Below are 21,034 nucleotides of genomic sequence, written 5' to 3'. Positions count from 1 at the left end.
GTTGCATGGACTTTATATTACATTCATTCTCACATGTTGATATGCTACTTTGTGTTTCTTTCTTTTCTCATTTTGTATATTTTTGTTTTTATTCTTCCAACTATATTGTAAGACAATCTTTAAAATACCCTCTTTTATACAAAATGAATAAGTTTTCATTATTTTGGGAAATAAAGAAAATAATCTATAATTCTACATTATAACAACTTTTTTTTTGTATATTTTATTTTAGTCATTGTTTTTTCCACATGCTTATGCTGGCATTCCTGATGTTTTCAATTGTTCACCCAGATTGTTATTTGGTGCATAAATCTGTCTTGCAACTATTCTTTTTTTCTTCCTTATTTTATATTACAGTGCACTATATACAATAGGAATGCTGCTGTTGCTTGGGAATTCATTTGATGAGAGAGGGACTTGCAAAAGATGACTCAGATATTTCAGTCAGGTCGAAGATGGTCAGAAAGTAAATGTGCTATGAGGAGATGACTTTTTGCTAATGGGGAGATTTTAACTTTAGTAGAATAAAATGCTTAAAAGATTTAATTAAGCCAATTGTCATCACTATGTCAGGATGACCTACTGGGTGAGCTTGTGTTTTTACTTTCCTGTCCCTACTGAGACTATTTGGACAGCTGGGTGTGTATCAGATAAAGTTTGCACACAATTTGGTTTTATCTGCTTCTTATTCAGCTGTCTAAGCATGATTATGACCTCTTTTCAGAGTATAACATAAAATACTTTCCTGGACTTTGATTAATTCTTTTTTAAGTAAAGAGAGTCCTAACAGGTCACATGCTTCATCTCTAGTCAAGAAACCTTACAGTTAAGGTTTCCAAGTTATTCTGTAAGTTTGTCTGGCTAGTATCCTCTCTTGGCATAGTAACATCATTGTATATAACTACAGCCACACCATTAATCTGAATGTATTAGACTTTCAAACATTCATTCCTCCAGACTATAAGCTGGATTTGCACTTTGCTGGATGACATTTAAGCAGTTTACTTGGACGTAACATATTCCCAGCACAGCATGAAAATGCATTTACTAAGGGCTTTGTGTCTGTGGTTTAGATGAAAATAGAGTAAAGCTTCCTCCCTCTTGAGATGTTTAGATAAGGTTTAATTGATTTTGAAAATACATTAGCATGACCACAATGCTTTAAAACAAATGAACATTTTTTTTTTTTTTTTTTAAATAAAGCAGGTTGCATTGGGGGTTTGACTTAAAAGCTTTGAAGTAGTGAAATAGCAAAGAGCTTTTATTCCTTTTTTAAATAAGAAAGTACAACACGCCCCCAAAATATTTCTAATTTATGTTTATGCTTCTAAAGTTTGAATAGAAATGAACTTGCTTCTGGAAAAAAGGCTTTTTATCATGGGGACTTGAAGTTATGAGCTTTTTCACAGGACAGTGTTGGAAACATATGTCCTTGTTGTCAGACTAATGCACCTTTATTGACTTAAAGCTTAGAAGGAAATCAATACATTTTTGGAGACACATAGGAGATTGCAGGCCTTCAATTTATGAATACGATGAATTGAAATGGTCTTTAGACTGTCTGCATTAGCATCGCCACTTACCAATGTGGTATTGAACATATGGCTTCTTTGGAACAAGTAATGCTGCTCCCCTAGACTCTTGATAAAGCACTTGACTTCAAACTGTGTGCTAACCGACTTCTGCTTAAAACACTACTGAGAGCAGTGCCCTGTAGGTAAAACAGTCTGTGAAACATGGTATCCACTCAGTTCTCCAGGTAATCACCTCTACCTTGAGTTAGAAAGCCCACTAGAAAGTTACATAGTTGTTTTACACTAAGTTATCTTCTGAACAATCACCTTCACAGAATTAAATTTAAATGTTGTATCTTTGGTTGTGTTTGTATCTGGGAGATAATTTTGGTCAAAGACAAACTGTCCATCATTCTGTGTATACAGTGTCATTTGATAAATCTATTTTGAATTTATAACCACGGGGGAAGTATATGTGCCCATTTTTCTCTCTAGCTCTCTTTCTGGCTTTCTGTATCTATTTCTTTTTCTCTCTTAAAATTGGTTTGCTTTCTTCAAACAAATAACTTGAAATATTCAACATACTCATTTTCTTGCCTCTGAGGAAATGTAGAGCAAAATTGAATAGGCAATCACAATAATTATATCAAGCCTCATTCTTAGCATTTTTGCTTTCTTTTGCTCTTCTTATATCTTTGATATGTTATTTTTTCCAGAACTTTGTTATATACATGAATTTTATTTTAAGGTGTCTTAGATCCCTTTTGAGAAGCAGAAAGTAATAAGCAAACTGTTAAGGGTAGGCTAGAAAGAGATGATCAGAGGCCAGAGGATAATGAGTCTATTAACTATAGAAACGTAAAAGGAAAATGGTATTTTTGATTGTCATTTTACTGTCAAGGTGACTGCTTGTGTTTCCAGCCAACAAATGATCATATATTCACTAGCAATACTTAACAAGTCTGGGGCACACCATATAATATACTTTCCTGTATACACTATTGATTGAGAGAAATAGTGGTCATGAATAATTATATGTGGATTTAAAAAGTCCATATATAGAATTCCATTATAAAAGATTGTGAAAGAATATATACAACTAAATATTTGGGCCAAAATAAAAACACCATGAATTGCCATATTATTTGCTTCTCTGGTAAATTTTCAGTAATGGCTTTTATATGAACCAACATTTGTTCAAAGGATATAGAAACTTGGAATCCTTGGTCTTCTGAAAAATATTAGAAATGAAGCTAAAGTAAGTTTAATGAAACTAGAGGAAGACATTATTATTTACTTAAAATATATTTACATACAACCTTTTAAAATTATGTTTATTTCTTATATAAGGTCCTACATATACTCTTGAAATAATGCAGATACTAAGATATGATAAATTTCAAAATGAGAAACATAGAGTTCTCAGGCTCGAATTGGTTGAAATTGGCTGAAATGTTATTTTCTCGAATTGGCTGAAATTGGCTTGAGATGGCCTTTACTCTCCCATTCCTGTCTTTAGCCTTATACAGACATTGCTTCAAACAAGTACAGCTGATAGCAAGTGATCGTGAAGCAATCTTTTCCCCTCTTTCTCTTTCCATTGAAATTACTCTTCAGAGTTATTTCCCTTCCTGGATGAAAAGTGTGGCAGTTTGTGGTCACTTTTATGGAATAGAGTTTTTCTGTCATTGTAACTCATAAGACATGGACTCAGTATTTCAAGGTCCAATCTCATATAATATTCAAAATTTCAATTTTGCTTTAATGTTAAAGCTTCTCTTTTTTCTCTTCTCCCCTATCTTGATGACTGGTTTCTACTTCTCAAAGATCTGAACAAGGGGAGAGAGAAGAGGAAAGGGGCAGGAAAGTTCCATCTGGTGTGGTTGTGATCTAGCTCCTATGCTTTCTAGACTAGAAGGTAATGAAAGCTCACTTTTTTTTCTTGTGGGAGACTTTTACACGGGTTCTTCAGAGACTCCCATCACTGGGGATCCCTCAGTTGAAACTCTCCAGAGATGACAAATGCATCTCTATTTCTGTTAGTTGCTTGATTCTTTCTTAACCCCTTTTCATTAAACAATACCTGATTCCTTCTCTATCTTTTTTTCTCTTCTTTTCTGCAGGATGTACTCACATCCCAACAAACTGAAAATGCTGACCAGTCCCAGCACAGCCAACTTGAATTTGCTCCTCTATCAAAGTGCCCAGCACCTCATTTCTTCCTCTTTAGAATTTATAGGTAAGAGTCAGCAGTCCACCAGGACTCCGTAAATACAGGGTACACAGGAGAAGCTCTTGTTGGGGCCACGTTCTCTAGTGAGAGAGGAGACACTATATTGTCTTAAAGCTTTAAGGTAAAACTTTCCATTTGTCTTTTTATTCGGTGAACGGGAAGAACTACTGGAATGGTTGTAGTTACTGAGTCTTCCGGAATCATAGTGTAAGTTAGTGAAAGTTTATACAGCTGTGACTGCAGAACAAGAAAATAAATGCTGTCAAACTATGCAATATAACATAAGTGTTCAGGTGAAAAAAATCAAGTGGTAGAGAGAGGGAAGAGAGGTGATAAAATAGATAGGAACTCTAAACTATGTACTGTAAAGCTAGAAATCCAGAGAAAATCTCTAGGTTTGAACAAAAATAAATATTAAAATATGTGATTTAAAGTTACAAAGGTAACAGAGATATATATTGTAATAGTGATTTAACTCTAGTAGAAGGAATCAAGGAGGGATTTTTAGTGCTGTGTAGTTGAATCCTGTCTTGTTTAGTTGAAGTAGATAATGTTTGAAATGGATACATTTTAAAATATATTAGCATAAGCATATTATTTAGAGTTTTGAACAGAGAATAGGAGTGAGAAGGTGAATTGAGAGAGGATTGCATTTCATTAGGGTTCTCCCATTTTCCATGTTCTCATCTTTTTTTTTTAAAAAAATGTATGTATAAATTCCTCTAATCAAAGTTAAAATCTTTATTTTTAAAATATATTTTGAAAATTATATATAAAATACATAGATGAGAATATAAATGGAATTATGTAGAAAATATATACACAAAAATATATCATGATTCAATATAAAAAAGTCAAGGAGGTAAATTATTGCTGCAAGATATTAAAATAGTATAAAGTTATGTTATTCAACATGATATAACCACAGGCATCTTCAGAAAGCTCAAAGAAACAGAAAAATACGAAAAGGGCATTTTAATACATATATAAACTAAATATATGAAAGTGAATTACTAAAAAATCTTTGGGGAAGAGAAAGGTTATTTAATAAGTGGGTTTAGGTCATTTTTAAATAAACATGTTGCCTATAACTCTATCCCATTTTAAAATAAATTCCAGATCATTATGAACTTATAAATATTAAGCCATGAAATGCCTAGAAGGAAGCTTTAAGCGTTTGTTTATCTGAGTTATATGTTAGGTAAGACCTTCTATACTTCAACCAAATGGAAGAATTTGCTAAAGAAAGGACAGAGATTCAACAAATTTCAAGGGTTTAAACTGTGTGCATTAATCTAAAAGACAGCAAAGAAAAATAATTACAACAAATATTAAAATGCTTAATATTAATTTATAGAGAACTAATTAAATTAATTTTTATTTTGTCACACACAATGCCAGAATTCCTGCACCAGACATGACAGACATGCTCTTAAAACTCAAAGAGAAAAACCCTGAGACTCCAATAAATAAATGGGCAAAGATCATGCATGCTTACTTCACCAAAGAGATAATACAAATAAATCATAACCATTGGAAATGTATTTGGCTTATTACATGACCAAAGCTTGCAAACAAAAATAAGATTTTAATTATATTAATTAAATATAAAAAGCTGTTTTAAAAGGGAATACCCAATGTTGGCAAGTGTCAAGAAGTGGGTGCTGCAGAGACAGCGGAAAAGTGCAACGTTTTAACCTTTCTAGAAAGTAATTCAGGAAGATGAGTAAAGAGTTTTGAAGATGCTCATATATTTAGGGCCAGAAATTCGATTTGTAGTGTTTTTGTAAGGTAATTCAAACCAGTGAAAAAAAATCGAGACTTTCTAAGTACTCAGCCATGAGGAACTGCCTAAAGTAAGAAATCGTATATTTGATCTAATTGTGGGCATGAAATATGATATTCACATTGAGTTGTGAAATATGTGGACAATGCTTATGATAAAATGTTAAAGCAGAACGCAAAATGATATCAAGTATGGAAAGCAATATGTAGAAAATGCAAGAAGTTATGCAGACATTTTAATAATTTCTCTAGGAGTTGGAAGATGATTTTTAGGTAGTTTGAATATTTTTTCTACCTTGTACTTTCTCCAAAATGAATTTGTGTTATTTTCATATTGAGAACAAAACACAGATAGACACTAAACAGCTAGCTTAAATTCTCGGTTTGTTAGTTGTGGGAACTCGAGCAAGTGACCCCTTTTGTGAGGGGAACATTACAGCTCACCTAGTTTTGTTGGCACTCCACGTAAGTTACAAAAATGATTTTTTGTTTTGCCAACTTCTGGTTCTACAGTCCAGGACATCCCTCATTTACTTGTCTTCATTTCAGCCACTGAATTACATTAATAGCCCTTAAAAATATTTCTCCCATTTAGGGAAAAATTATGCCGAAGATAAGGGAGCAAGTTGATGTTGTCCATCTGGGTTTGTGCCCATTATCTCCAGACCTGGCGTTATTAGCTGAGTTTACAATGTGTACGCTTATTTTCTGGCAGCCTTTAACCTCTCATTGGTCCGTATGTCTCACTTTTTAAAAGAATGTGATCTTTTGACTTCTAATGTGCAAGAATAAACTGAAATTAGACAGAAATGGGACAATCCCCTTTGTAAGAACCCCCAATATTTCTGTACTTGAAAAATAAATTGGATGGCCTTTGACTTGCCTCTCTTGAAGCAGCCGATGTTTATACAAGGTAAGTTCTGTACCAGCTGTCATTCTTTGATACACCCCTTCATAAACCTGGGGCCAAGAGGAAAAAAAAAGTACGGGAATAATAAGAAAAAGTAGAGGGATAAGGCAACTTGAGACTGGATAGCCTGCTAGCAAAAATGACATTGGCTTTCGAGTTTGAAGAGGTTTGTTCTTGAGAAAATGTATTCTAATCAGCTCTCTAACACTCAGGTACCCAGTAAGTTATTGATTCTTTCCAGTTGGGAACATAATGTAATAATATGCTAGTCCATTAAGCCAGAGCTTCATCTTTTGCACAATTCATATTTTAAACTTTAAAGAGGCTCACAACTGAGCTTTCACAAACAGTAGCTGTTTACTTTCTTTCCACTAAAATAATCATTGCAAATACCCCTCTGAGAGTGTATATTTTCAGATGCCAGGTAATCAAAGCTTAGTTGTACTCAGAGGCTTTTTTAGAACCAAATGGAAAATAATTGCGTTAAAGTGCCCACTTGTGAGGATTTCTGCTCATCAGTATAATTGCCAGCATCCACTGTCTTTCTATCACAATAAATTCACAATGATTCATTAGCTTCTATTAGGCGGGATGAAATAGATCATCTTGTTAACATTAACTTTGATTTTTAAATGGCTTTACTTGATTTCATATTGGAATTACAGTTTGCACATAAACTGAAATAATAAATGCCCTCTACCCCACTTTAAAGGTAGTAGAAGAGAATAAAATTAGAACTCAGCCAGCCTTGCAGGATTTAGATATGAGCTCTCAGTGTGGGTATTTACTCTAGGAGTATTTTTATATCTTCTCTTTTGTTAAAGGAATTTAATTTCTTGATTATAAGCCATTGCACAGAGAACCCAGCAGTTGGCAAATAATCTTTAGGATGTGGTACCAAGTACCCTTGTCCAGCCATTTCTTTAGCATCAAATGAATAGGATGATTACTGCAAAAACTCCTAGGTGAGAATGCTTGTCAAAAACTTTGTAATCTTATTTAACAATTCCCCAGATTGATGAGATCATAATTAATGTACCTCAAGACTACTTTGTATATGTGGATATTGGTCAAAGGTTAGCACACCTTTGTGGATTTTAGTTTTTAAACAGCCTGGGAAATATATCCTGTCTTTATCTTTGCCATAAAAATGACTAGTAATTGACTACTTGCATCAACTACCTTGATGGGATCCTGTCAACTCACTGAGGGGTCAACCGTAGCTTTCTAAGGTCAATAGAAGTGGGCATCTCAGTCTCTCCCAAGTTGGTGAGCATCCAGAGTGTGTGGATCACCAAGAGCCCACCTAGTGACAGCCTCTGGGCAGTACTGTCCACATTCCTACTCTGTCTCAGCCTCCTCCACCAACCAGGGATCCTGTCCTCCAGTTTCTAGGTCTAATATAGTTGAAAACAAAAATTAAATTAAAAACAATGACTGTCCATAGGATACTTTAAAACTTCCAGTTGTAAGCGCAGATAGAACTTTTAAAGATTACTTCATACACAAATAAACCGAGTACTCATTTAACTATTTTAGATGTTTCAATATAACAAAATGAAACAGAGAGGACTTCAAGGCAAAAATGATTCCGAGAGGCTACGTGGAGAGGACTTCAAAGAGATGACCGGGTGTCAGAGAAGGGCCTGATTGACAACCATGCATGGTAGACAAGCAGGCAGCAAGCAGGAGTGTCTGACCAGGGCCTAAAACAATAAAATGACACGAATGCAGGCCTTAGCAAGTTAACAAGCGACCAGAGTGCAGGAGAGCAGAACAGACACATCACAGTTTCTTCACTCACACAGTGAGCAGGGGCTCACTTCACAGCAAACCCAACACACCCTGTGCTGCGTCTAATCACTTGTTCAGCAGGCCGTAGTGGTGGCCTATATCCAGCACAGCACCAATGATTTGTACAACTACACTGAAGGGAAGCAAGAAGCACCCTTCCAAAAAAAAAAAAAAAAAAAAATCAGTGGGTTTTTCTCATTTGGTGCTTGGTAACCTAGTTTCTGGGCTGGCTGAAGAAAAATAACAAAGTGCCTGATTTTTCAGTGCTGGGTCATTTCTAGAAGAAATAACTAGATGAAAGGATACCCATCAAAAGTCTTTTAGAGTTAAACCAGGGCAATTTTCAGTTGTTTGGATGAATAACCTTAATTCCTGTTAATATAAGCTGTGTTTGCCCTGTAGTAGAAGATCTAAATGTATTGTGATGCAAATTTAATTTGGTTGAAAGCTTGCAATGCCACTAAAATTCTGACAACTGCAAGTTTAAACACCTTGAAAGCTAGGACTGAATAAACCTGGGTATACTGTGCATTCTGGTATGTATAATAATTTGTTCTAATAAATGTTTTGTTGATGTAGGTGAGGGATGGGGGACAATATTTGATCATAGGCTATTTTAGTCTTTCTATCCTTGAAACATCAAAACATAAGATTTGTAAGAAAGAATAGTTACCATGGAGTATTGGGGCAGCAGTCTGTGTCTTTGATGCAAAACAAATATGGGTCAAAATTGGAGGAAGCACACAGAGTTTACACATCTGACATTTATTAGAGGTTCTATAAATATTTGCTGTCTGATTGATTGACTGGTTGAAGGAATACATGAAGCAGACTGTTTTATGTACTACCCAACTTCTCCCCATATCTCCTTCTGTGCCTAGAGTTGCATTTGCTGTTTGCCTCACCTCCACATAGCAGTATCTCATGTGGATGCCTGATCTCCTGGCGGTGGGGAGGCTGAGAGGCTGCAGTCTAGACTTGCTCTGACCATGCACTCACACTGTGAAACTTTGTTTCCCTTGTACACTTCATCAACCTCTGGAAAGTATCTTATGAGACTACTTCCAAGCTGTAAATTATCCACAGGTAGCTTGAGACTTAACCAAATGAATATCTTCTTCAAATTTTAGATAACAAATTTAGGGGTGGAAGCTTCCTGAAAAAATCTCCCAAACAACTCAAGACATCTGCCAAGAAGCTAGGATAGAAAAACTCTGGGTTTCAATTCTCAATTGAGGTGAGAATCCAGAAGAGTGAGACTTCGCAATTCAGGAAACAAATTTCCAACTAAGATAGTTCAGTGACGATATACTATATCTGATGGATTCTAAGGTGCAAATTTTAACATCTCTGTGTTAGGTTATATTTTACAATAAATACCATTGAGCAATTGCTGATGGCTAGGCCAGTGTGGTACAACTGACATTGCCTGAGTTGTGAAAACAGCGAAAGCATCACAAAAAGTTGTAGAATGACTGACAGCTGTTCAGAAGAAAATCCTGGAGAATACAGTGGGACACTCCTTCAGCTCCTAGGAACCAAATGATTGCAGAGAAAGGGGGCTATTCTAGCTCTTGGTGATTGCTCAATGCTTAGCCCCAAAGGATTTTAGTTTTTTTTGTAAAGTTTTTTTTTTTTTGAGACGGAGTCTCCGTGTCTCCCAGACTGGAGTGCAGTGGCGCGATCTCAGCTTGCTGCAAGCTCCACCTCCTGGGTTCATGCCATTCTCCTGCCTCAGCCTCCCAAGTAGCTGGGACTACAGGCGCCCGCCACCGCGGCCGGCTAATTTTTTTTTTTTTTTTGTATTTTTAGTAGAGATGGGGTTTCACCTTGTTAGCCAGGATGGTCTCGATCTCCTGACCTCATGATGCACCCACCTCGGTCTCCCAAAGTGCTGGGATTACAGGCGTGAACCACCACGCCTGGCCACTTTTTGTAAAGTTTTGAAAGGAATATTGTATCAACAATATAGACATTAATGATACTGAGTTCGAAAGTAATCACAAAAGTGTCAAACTATGATCATGAAGTTTTAGGAATATACATTAACCTGAGGTTCCCAACCTGTGGGCCATGGACTGGCACTCATCCGTGGCCTGTTAGGAACCAGACTGCACAGCAGCAGGTGAACGGCGGGCCAGTGAGCAAAGCTTCATCTGTATTTACAGCCGCTCCCCATTGCTCATATTATCCCCTGAGCTCTGCCCCCTGTTAGATCAGTGACAACATTAAATTGTCATAGGAATGCAAACCCTGTTGTGAAGTGTGCATGTGAGGGATCTAGGTTGTGTGCTCCTGTGACAATCAATTGCCTGATGATCTGTGACTATCTCCCATCACCCCCAGGTGGGATAGTTTATTAACAGTTGTGGGAAAACAAGCTCAGGGTTCCCACTGATTCTACATTATGGTGAGTTGTATAATTATTTCATTGTATGTCACAATGTAATAACAATAGAAATAAAGTGTGCAGTAAAGGTAATGCCCTTGAATCATCTCGAAAATATCATCCCCGACTTCCCAGTGTGTGGAAAAATTGTCTTCCATGAAACTGGTCCCTGATGCCAAAAAGGCTGAGGACTACTGCATTAACCAATATATTTCATTTATGGTTTTGTTTCTTGTGTGTATAATGGTAATAAATTATAAAAATAAGTGTCTAAATACCTAACAGAGAGCTTTCCAATTTGTGTATAAAACAATTCTAAGTGGTGAGACTACACTGTGTCATAGTTTAACACAGCAATGTTTTTCCTTCTGGTTAGTACATAAAATAATGGGGCTGCTTCTCAAGTGAGAAGTCAACAATAATAATAATAATAATAATAATAGGGCCTCCTAGGATCTATGGTGTCACATCTAAGGACATCTGATATATTCTTCAAAAAGTTCCGAGAGAAATGCTCTTTATTTCAGGGTTTACAGATTACTCAAAGTAGAAAAATCAAGGACGTCAACATGCCAAACCTAAGATTTGATTTGCTGGTAAATTTAGAAAATCACATTGAAACAGAGTAATGCAATATTAGTAGCCATGGGAAGAAGGGCCGATGAATGTCCTGGTAAATGGGTTGTCTGGGAATTCTGGTTAACAGGCCCCCATTCTGCACACAGCATCTGCACTGGGTTGTTACATTTTCCCTGAAACTAATTTGAGATTTCCTCAGGTTGTGACAACTTGATGAGGAAAATAGGCCATTCCTCTGATTGTTAGCTAACCTCACCATCTCTTTTTTTTTTTAAGGAAGAAAAAAGTTATTTATAGACCCTATTAATTTGGCTTAAATGATTCTAGTTACTGGATATGCATAATCAGCTTTTTCCTCTTTTCTACTTAGAGTTGGCTGGAAATGCATTGGATGAAAGATTAGAAAAATGTATCACTTAAGAGCATCCATAACTGCCTCTAGTGTCATAATACAAGTTCAGTTACCGGGCCATGTGTAAAATAGGCAGATACAGTCCTCTGTGGTAGGAGGTCAGATTGTTTGCTTGTGCTTACAAACACATGGGCAGAGAGAGGCTCTTAACTTGAGAAGTGCCCCTTAATGTCACATTGAATGGAATTGGAGTACACTCTTCTGTATTTTCAAGCACACATAGCTAATTCACAGTAGGAAATTTTTAAAAAGATTTGAGGAAGATTTCCTACTGGGAGATTAGCAAAGGGATTATTTGGTGGAGACCACGGGAGGATTTTGTTTTTTCCTGGGTAACCAGCAGCCTTCTGGTTAATGAAAGTGTCCATTATTCAGTTTAATGGACCTAACCTGTGTTATTATAATAGCAATGGGAGTCTGTTGCCTGTGTGGTCCTAGGGAGATGACAGACAGGGAGCGAATTAGGGAAGCTGTGTGGATTAATGGCCAATTTTTTTTTCTGATGGTGGGATCAATTTGAGCTACCATGCCATCAGCCTGGTCAAACCACTGGCAGGCGGAAATAGAAAAATTACCTTTTTTTTGGAAGTGATTTCAAATTTTGAAAAAAGTTGCCCCCATAGCACAAAAAATTTCCATTACATTTGAGGAAATGTTATTTTGCTATATTTATCAATTTCCCACTTACAGATTATATTATAGATAGAAAAAATAATCACAAAGCTGGAGATGGAAAAGTTATTAAGTTGGTGCAAAAGTAATTGCAGTTTTTGCAATTTAAAAGTAATGGCAAAGACCACAGTTACTTTTGCGCTTACCTTACAACTTTTCTGTCTCCGGCTGTATAATTATTTTTTATGTTTATAATATAATCTGTATGTATCTGTAAGTTGTTTTTTCTTCTGAAACATTTGAGGACTTTGACTTTGTGCCCAAGACTGATACCACCACTTCTAGTTTAAAGGCAAGATGGTCATCAGCCCAGACCTGGCTCCAGGCTTTACCCTTTCTTTCTTGCATGGTTGAGTCTCCTGTGGGCTCAGTTCTCCTCTCGGTTCCCATTGCCTGGCCTTACCTGAATTCAGTCTGCTTCAGCTTAATAACCAGGTTATTTCTGGTTATGCTTCCTCCCTAATATAACATTCAAAATTGGTCCCAGGCTTCAATCCTTGCCCATCCCTTTGGTCACCATCCCTGGGCATACACAATCAGGCACTGCTTACTCCTCCTGATCCAGGGTCCTGAACTACTTTTGCGAGACCCTCTCCTGTTTCTAAATTACAGGCTGTCAACAGATTTCTCCACCCTGGATATTCTAGCTCCCTGTGCTTCAGACTGAGCCTCAGCCCTCAGATGGCCTGTTGCAGGGCTTTCAGTACCTGCTAAAACACTTGACCACAAGCCTGCGTTTAATCATCCTTTCATTTCATCCATGTATTGAACGGCCACATCATTTTAACTTCTCTCTTCCTGTGTGCTGGGATTTTGACCAAATATTTCTATACCATTTGTATACTCTGTCCCTTCCTTGGGTATCTGCTGTCAAGTCCAACATATAGGCCCGTTTCTGATACCCCTGCTCATCTCAGTGGGTGGGTCCACATGATGGCCATGACTCTTTTCACCTTCTCTGTTTCAAAAGTGTGAAAATGGTTATTTCCCATCAAATAGTTCTTTCTACTGTACTTGGCAGGCAGACATTACAGCTGGTTTGACCTCTGGCCTGGATCTTAGTTCTGCTACTTTCTAGTTGTGGAAACTATTACCTTGCATCTGTTTCTTAACCCCTCTAAACTTCATTTTCCTCGTTTGTAAAATGGAGATAATAACAGCTACCTCATGTTTTCTTGTGCATACATTAAAAGAGATTAAAGCATTTAGCAAAATGTCTTGCAAGTAGTAAATGCTTAATTCATAGTAGCTAATTTTTATTATTTCAGTTCTGCTGAAGTGATACCTAACTACAATGACAAAGAACAATGATTTGTGATAAGTATAATAATAGAAATAGGTAAAGTCTGCTTAGGGAGCATAAGTTCCAGGTAAAGACATGCGTAATTCTCTCTTGAGATATGGAGGAGGAAGGCTAAGCTTTAGAGGGAGAGATAACAGCTGAGTTGGGCTTTGAAGGATACATAGGAGTTTGTCAGAAAAACAAGGGTAGAAAGAAATCACATGAGCAGAAAAACCTATTCCGGCCAGAATTTCCCAACTTTGGCACTATTGACATTTTGGATTTGGTAATGACTGTTGTAGGCACCTGTGCACTGTGGAATGTTCAGCAACATCTCCAGCCTCTACTTACTCTACCCAGTAGCATCCTCTCCCCATCACAGTGGTGACATTGCCAAATGTTCCCTAAAGCCTCACCCTTTATTCTTACTTGAGAATTCTGAGTTGGGCCAATAGGAGATTGGAAAACTTTAGGAAGGTTTTCCATTTTTACTGCTGGTTTTGTCAGCTTCCACTTTCCAGAAAATGGGACCTCAGTTGGGTTTCCAAGCTCTGTTAAGCGATTGTATTTCTCATTAGCTATCCAAATAGTCATGTACTTATCATGCTGGCATATATTTGAGCCAATGATTACTGAGTATCTAGTATGTGTCAGGTGCTATGTTAAGCACCAAGTACACAGAATCCTCCCTCAATCATGGTTTGTGGTTGGGGCACAGATCCAGAAATGTACTCACTTTAAAAATTTTTACGTACCCCAGTCATTCTTATAGAATTTTGTTTCAATTTGTGTATTATTTATCACCATAAATCATTCTTTAACTTGTTATTGCTAATCATTAACTCATTATAAGATAATAATTGTGGATATAATTATCAAACATAAAATATTAATTGTACATACCTCCATGGATTTAATAATAACTATAACTTTATGCCTTCTCACACTGGCTGCTGTAGGCTCTGTGCCTTCATCTTCAGACTCTTTAGAACCCTTCTGATTGGTGAGTCTAGGAGTGCATAAACTGCAGTCCCAGCAGCATGTATCAAATCTTCTTCTTCTTTTCTTTTTTTTTTTTTTTTGAGATGGAATCTCATTCTGTTGCTCAGGCTGGAGTGCAGTGGCACGATCTTGGCTCACTACAACCTCCACCTCCTGGGTTCAAGTGATTCTCGTGCCTCAGCTTCCTGAGTAACTGGGATTACACACACGTGCGACCAAGTCCAGCTGATTTTTTTGTATTTTTATTAGAGACAGGAGTTCACCATGTTGGTCAGGCTGGTCTTGAACTCCTGACTTCAAGTGATCCACCCACCTAGGCCTCCCAAAGTGTTGGGATTATAGGCATGAGCCACTGTGCCAGGCCTCATGCATCAAATGTTAATTAAACTGCATCCTTTCTATTTCTTTTGCTTAACTCCCACATCTTAATTGCACTCTATGGATTGATCTATTTTCTTTAGTTAATACCTGGCTCTTACTATTCACAATTCCCCCCTTCAATTCCTCCTCCATAGTATTATTGTTATTTGTAGCAACAATAACAGCAAAATATAAAACTGCACGTGCTTAGACATTGGGGTGGCATGAGTCATGACAAGGTGATGTCTGAAACGTGGGCCTGGGTACAATTTGTACAAGTGCATTCAACCATAATGATTGTCAATGGCTTGAGGACAATTCCATTCTCTAATATCCATTGAGAATTACTGAATTGCCACCCACTCTGAACATTAGCTACTTTATGAAAGTGAACACTTAATCTTCTACAATTGCAAAGTAAAGAAGCCCAGATCAAGAAGGTTGTACGCATGTGTATGTGTGAGTGAGTATATTTTGATCAGTTGTGATCTATTTGATTTCTGCAGAGGGATGAGTATGTAAATGTTTATCTCATATCAGGCTAGTGATGGGACCTGTGGTTCTGAGGATAATGATGTTATATGAAAGGACATCCCAGATGCAGTCACTTTAGGGAACCTATGTTGCCCGTTAAGCCATGCTGTCTGAATTCACAAAACTCGTGCTTGTATAAAATAACAGCTACCACATTACCATGTCTTGCTTTCCATTCTTTTCTGCAATTTAGTAATTTGCTGCATGTCTAGTTGGAAAAATATAATTTATTTATGATGGCTCCTTTTACTTTCTTTGCAGTTGAGTTTGCCATTTTTACATCTTGGAAATTGATAGGAAACATAAAAATGTTTAGAGTTGTCTGACAACTCCCTAGGAAACTTTTAACAACCATTAATTTAGAAACAATTTTGCTTCTATAATTCATTTCTCAATTGGTTGTGATGGAAGTAATTGTCATATCCAAAGGGAGAATCTTGACTTCAGGCAATATATAAACATCTAAACTCTTCAGAAACACCATTGTTTTAGTGGTAAATGCCCTCAGTTATAAAGAAAAATGGAGTTAAATCAGGGAAGCATAATACCATGGCAGATCTCTTTCTCAATAACAATCAAAGTTACCAGCCCGGTGCATCATACACTTCAGTAAGAGAAAAAGACTGATTTTATTCTTGAAATCTTTATTTCTCAAATGTTTGATTAGGTGAGTCCATACTTATGTATAATCCACACATTCATTATACGTGCAACAAAAGTATTTTTATTACCAAACATCTGGTATTTCAGTGTCAAAAAATAAGTTACCTAATCTCTCTGAATTTTACTTTGTTATTTTCAGAATAAGGATAAATTTACCCCCCTTGCAGAATTGTTGAGAGGTCTATAAAATAACACATAAATCAGAATATTCTTTATGGCTGCTAAATAAATGATAACCATTTCCGCCTATTTGTAGATATTGTTGGCATATATTTATCATTCAAATCATCAGAAGAATAATTCTGTCTCTTCTGTTTTTGAGTAGCTTTGAAACCTATTGGATTACAAAAGGTAGCTTTATGGTTAATGATAATATAGCATCTTTTTTGCACCTTGTAATATATCATAAAATATATTCATACATGTTCACAATGATACTAAAATCTGTGTTACACAAATTTAACTAAATTAAAATGTCATTTTATCTATGTAATGCTCAAGTAATAAAATGATATATTGGTGTATTCAAGTAATAGTGAATTATTTCAAAAGTGTGAACCTTTTCTGGTCTACACATCTGGCTTCCAGTTGCTTGTGCTGCTATTACTTTTCTATTTTGAAAAAGTTCACCAAGCATATATTCAACATCTACAATGAACAAGGCAATGTAAGAGCTGAACAGACGAATGTCATGTATCTGCATATGTGATATAGAAATTAGTTGCAATTCAATTTATCTTTAAAAAGTGAGTCTTCTCCAAATTACTTTGTAGGAAAAATTCATTTAAAAGCCTGGGATTTAGCTAAGCATGTGACCCACAGCTGGAAACTGTGTATTTTCCAGTCTTCTTTGCTGAGAGCTTTCCTGAATTCAGGCCAACGGCATGTGAAAAGTGGTATGTGGAACTTCTTAAATATGAACTTCTTCCTCTGGAATTCCTTTTTCACTTTCTTAAGCACAAGTCAGAGACCCTGGATTTTGAGCTAGAAACAGAAACAGGGTGAGTCTGTAGTGCTTAAGTTTAGAATAGGAGGGTTGAGAGTGTTCTATGTTTGGGGATATACATAGAAAGTTGGGTGGCTGAACAGTATCCCCCATGGCAGATACTTCCAAGAATGAGTATATGGAGACTTTCCAGCTTCCCCTGCAGCTATACATGGTTGTGTTTCAAAGTGTAGCCCAACGATGCCCAAGGTGATGAGTTTAACTTCGGGATCATCTCGCTTGTGATGAGTTCCTATTCCCTTCCTAATGGCCCTGGAATACGGTTGTGGTCCTGAATTGTTTTTACCATGTGGATGAGGACAGCATCCCAGAAGATGGCAGAGCAACATGTTAGAAGGCACTTGGATTCTTTTTTTATTTTTTGAGATGGAGTCCCGCTCTGTTGCCTGGGCTAGAGTGCAGTGGCATGATCTCGGCTCACCACAATCTCTGCCTCCCGGGTTCAAGTGATTCTCCTGCCTCAGCCTCCCAAGCAGCTGGGATTATAGGTGTGCACCACCACGCCTGGCTATTTTTTTTTATTTTTAGTAGTGATCCACCCACCTTGGCCACCCAAAGTGCCGGGATTACAGGCGTGAGCCACCGAGCCTGGCCGACACTTGGATTCTTGAATGAAATCATGAGCACCTCATCCTAGGTGGCTCACCCTATTTTTGGGTATCTTTGTTATATAACTTAGTCTATTCCATAACTAATAGAAGTCCCTCATGTATGAATAATGTTTTACTGTTTCAAAATACTTTTAACCATATTTCTTCATTTCACTGATTTTTATTTATTTATTATTGAGTGCCTAACAGAGGGGTCAGCCCTTATTGTAGGCTCAGAGAATACAGAGATAAATCAGATACTTATCAATGATAGCAGGTAACTGAGGAGGGGACAAAGATATTTTTAGGATGAAGGAACTTTGGGAAGACAGGGCAAGGCAGGACTTGAAGCACATGTGCTGGAGTTTGCCTGATACAGAATGAAATCAACCTCATTTCCTTTGATTCTGCAGTTCTCAGCCTGTGATCTCCTGACCAACAGCATCAGCGTCATCTAGGAACTTGTTAGAAATGCATGTTCTCAGCTTACCTAACCCAGATCCAGTAAATGAGAGGCTCTGGGGCCAACAATCTGTGTTTTAACGAGCCCTCCAGGTAATTCTGATGCATGCGTCATGCTAAAGCTCAAAAATCACTGCTTTAACCCTCATAGCAGCTCTGGAAGCCAGTCAAGGAAGTCCATAAGGTAGCCATTTTATGTAGGAAAGAACTGAAGTTTAGAGGGGCTGGGCAATTTGCTTGTAGTGACAGAGGTAGTTAGTGGCCACCTGTGTTTTGGTGAAAGTTCATATTCTGATCTAAATCCAAGGGACTGGACCAACTCTCTCAACTCACTATCTAGAAGATTGGGATTAGTTTCGCATACAATATCTCTACACAGTGGTAGCAGGGAAGTGAATTTTAGACTATACATGGAAGGTACAATTGCTGTTGGCTTCTGCAGGTAGAGAGTGAAGATAGGAGTTTGCTGCAGTTATCTCACCTTGGGAATCAAGTGATCTTTTCTCAATTGATTAGGTGTGCTTCACATTGACCCCATACTGAGCTAAAGTGGACTTGGGGGCCTGTCTACAAAAATCTGTTTTCCAATGGTAAGATGGTCTTGTCAGTATAAAATGCCCAAGAGGCTCTTTCTGTGCAGGTTTATTTGGCCACAATGATTTAGCTATTGCCCTTTATGTTTCCTAATTGGTAGCTGTCCAGGTGGCATCAGTTCAGAGGCATCATACTGGAACACAACTATGACTGTTCAGAGGGTACCATAAACAGAGGTTGAAAACAAATGTCTTCATTATTTTCTTGCTGAGATAGGCATGACAGGTAAGTTCCACAAGCTAAATTTTTATCATGGACAAGGTTAACCTGAATAAATAAATAAACAGATGTATATGTATTATACACAAACATGTACTATATAAGTATATATATGACAAGCAACATTTCTCGTATTTTTAAACTGGATGAAAATGTCAAGGTTTTCCTATTCTTCATTGTACAACTTACGCTGAATTAACATTAATCATCTTTTGCTAAAATTTCTAATATTCATTTTTTTTAAAAAAGCAGAGAGGACAGACTATAATTTCCTCGCTCAAAATGATGAGTCAGATTTTCAACCGTTGTGCTTATTTATATAATTACTTCTGTTGGTTTGTGTAGATATAAAGCAATGCTGCTACGCTGCTACCTGTGTTGTCAGAGGTAAAGCAGATCTATAACTTAGATCCATTAACTTATTCAGAGGACTGTTGTGGAAATAGACTTTTCTATATACAGAGAGAGACCAGGGGGGCATATACAAACTCTATTATGCAGAAGCTACTGCTTCTGCAAGGCTGCTGAGGAAAACAAACAAACAAACAAACAAACAGAAAACACGCATGAAGGACAAGGCCAGGAAAAGGAACACCAAGGTGTTAGCTGGGATTTTGAATCCAAACTGCAATGTGAATAGTGATTATTGCTGGATTGCAAAGTGGATGCTTTAATCCAGGCTAGAGACATACTCATGTTCTCCAAACATGTAAGCATTGCCCCTTTCATCCTAAGTGCACCCAGGAATCTTATCCCTCTGTGGGAGAGCAAGTTAGTTGATAAGGGGTAAAAATAAGAATCATTGACATCAAAATCTAGAGTTCCGCTAATCTGGGTAGAATGCCTTCAAGAGGAATTTTCTTCCAAGTGCGGCTTCAAAGAAAACTTGCCAAGAAGAGAGAGCACACCCAGTCAGGCTCATTGTAGAGAGAGTTCTATGCGCAGACACAGCCAGCCAACAAATTGTTCTTTCCCTTGACCCTTTCCTTCTTCCCTCTACCACTTCTTAGTAGAGGGTTGAGGACTGGGTATATGGTGAAAACTCCACCTATGCTTTCTCAATGTCCAAGTAGATTTTCTGTTTGGAAAACTTGGTGGAAGAGGCATCAAATCAATTATTGGTGTCTTGCAAATGAGTGATCTGATCAATAGAATTTTTTACTTTTATACTTGTCTTAGGACCCAGAAGATGCTCATTTATTCATTCAACAAATCTTTGTATTCAAGCCCTACATACCAGAATAGGATTTGTGGTTGCAAAGATCACCAAGAAGCAGTTCTTGACAATGAAAAGCTCCTTTCCTCTTCAAGAGACACAGTATTAGAGGAAGAAATCAATCAACTGACTTGATCATATTGGGAGGAGAGAGAATACCTCATTTTCCATAGCTCTGGGATAGCTGTTCTCATTTCCCTGGAAAGCAAACACTTTAGGACTTCAAGCTTCCTGCTCTGAAAGACTGCATTGAATAAGTTCTGTTGACTCCTGTGTTTCCAAGATGCCTGATGCTTTTTGGCTTTGTTCTTTGTTTTCCAGAGCTGACCTTTTCTTAATGATATTTTACTGTAACCGAGGTTCATGTTGCATCAGATAGTATGATTTAGAAAAACAGAATCCCACAGGATCTTCTTGGTAATTTTTCAGTGGTTTATTAGAATTTTAAATACTTCAGAAAATGGACTTTAGAAAACCCACTTGAAAGAATTTGAAAGAGAAAAAAATATTGACCTTTATAATAAATTGATACTGTTATAAAAATACACCCTAAGAACACTGGAAATGGTCCATTTAGAGTCGGACACTAGCAAAATAAGCTCTTTAATGTATCTCATAAATATATTTTAGATGCCTTTCAAATGGTGAGGGAGGAGTACAGGACAGCTTTTCATCCGTAATCGCTATTTTTTCTCACCACAGCTATCCATCCCATGTAATTTATACATGACATTTAGATAGAAGTGAGAAAGTTTCTATTTCCTGTTTTTAAACGCGGGGCATGGACAGTATCAATTAGATTCTATTTGTTGTAATAA

General features: G+C 37.1%; 1 long non-coding RNA gene across 1 annotated transcript in view; it reads left to right on the top strand.

Moving 5' to 3' along the window:
• The window catches only part of LOC105553925, a 274,012-nt gene that overhangs the window by 160,169 nt on the left and 92,809 nt on the right, over window positions 1-21,034 (top strand). Inside the window, exon 2 of the long non-coding RNA XR_001008239.1 lies at window positions 3,638-3,753. This is a non-coding gene — a long non-coding RNA (uncharacterized LOC105553925). The remainder of the gene's footprint in view (window positions 1-3,637; window positions 3,754-21,034) is intronic.

Source organism: Mandrillus leucophaeus, unplaced genomic scaffold (genome assembly GCF_000951045.1).
Source record: "Mandrillus leucophaeus isolate KB7577 unplaced genomic scaffold, Mleu.le_1.0 Scaffold619, whole genome shotgun sequence".
Taxonomy (NCBI): Eukaryota; Metazoa; Chordata; class Mammalia; order Primates; family Cercopithecidae; genus Mandrillus; species Mandrillus leucophaeus.
Note: the sequence above shows the minus strand (reverse complement) of the source record. Positions and strands in the feature narration are given on the sequence as shown.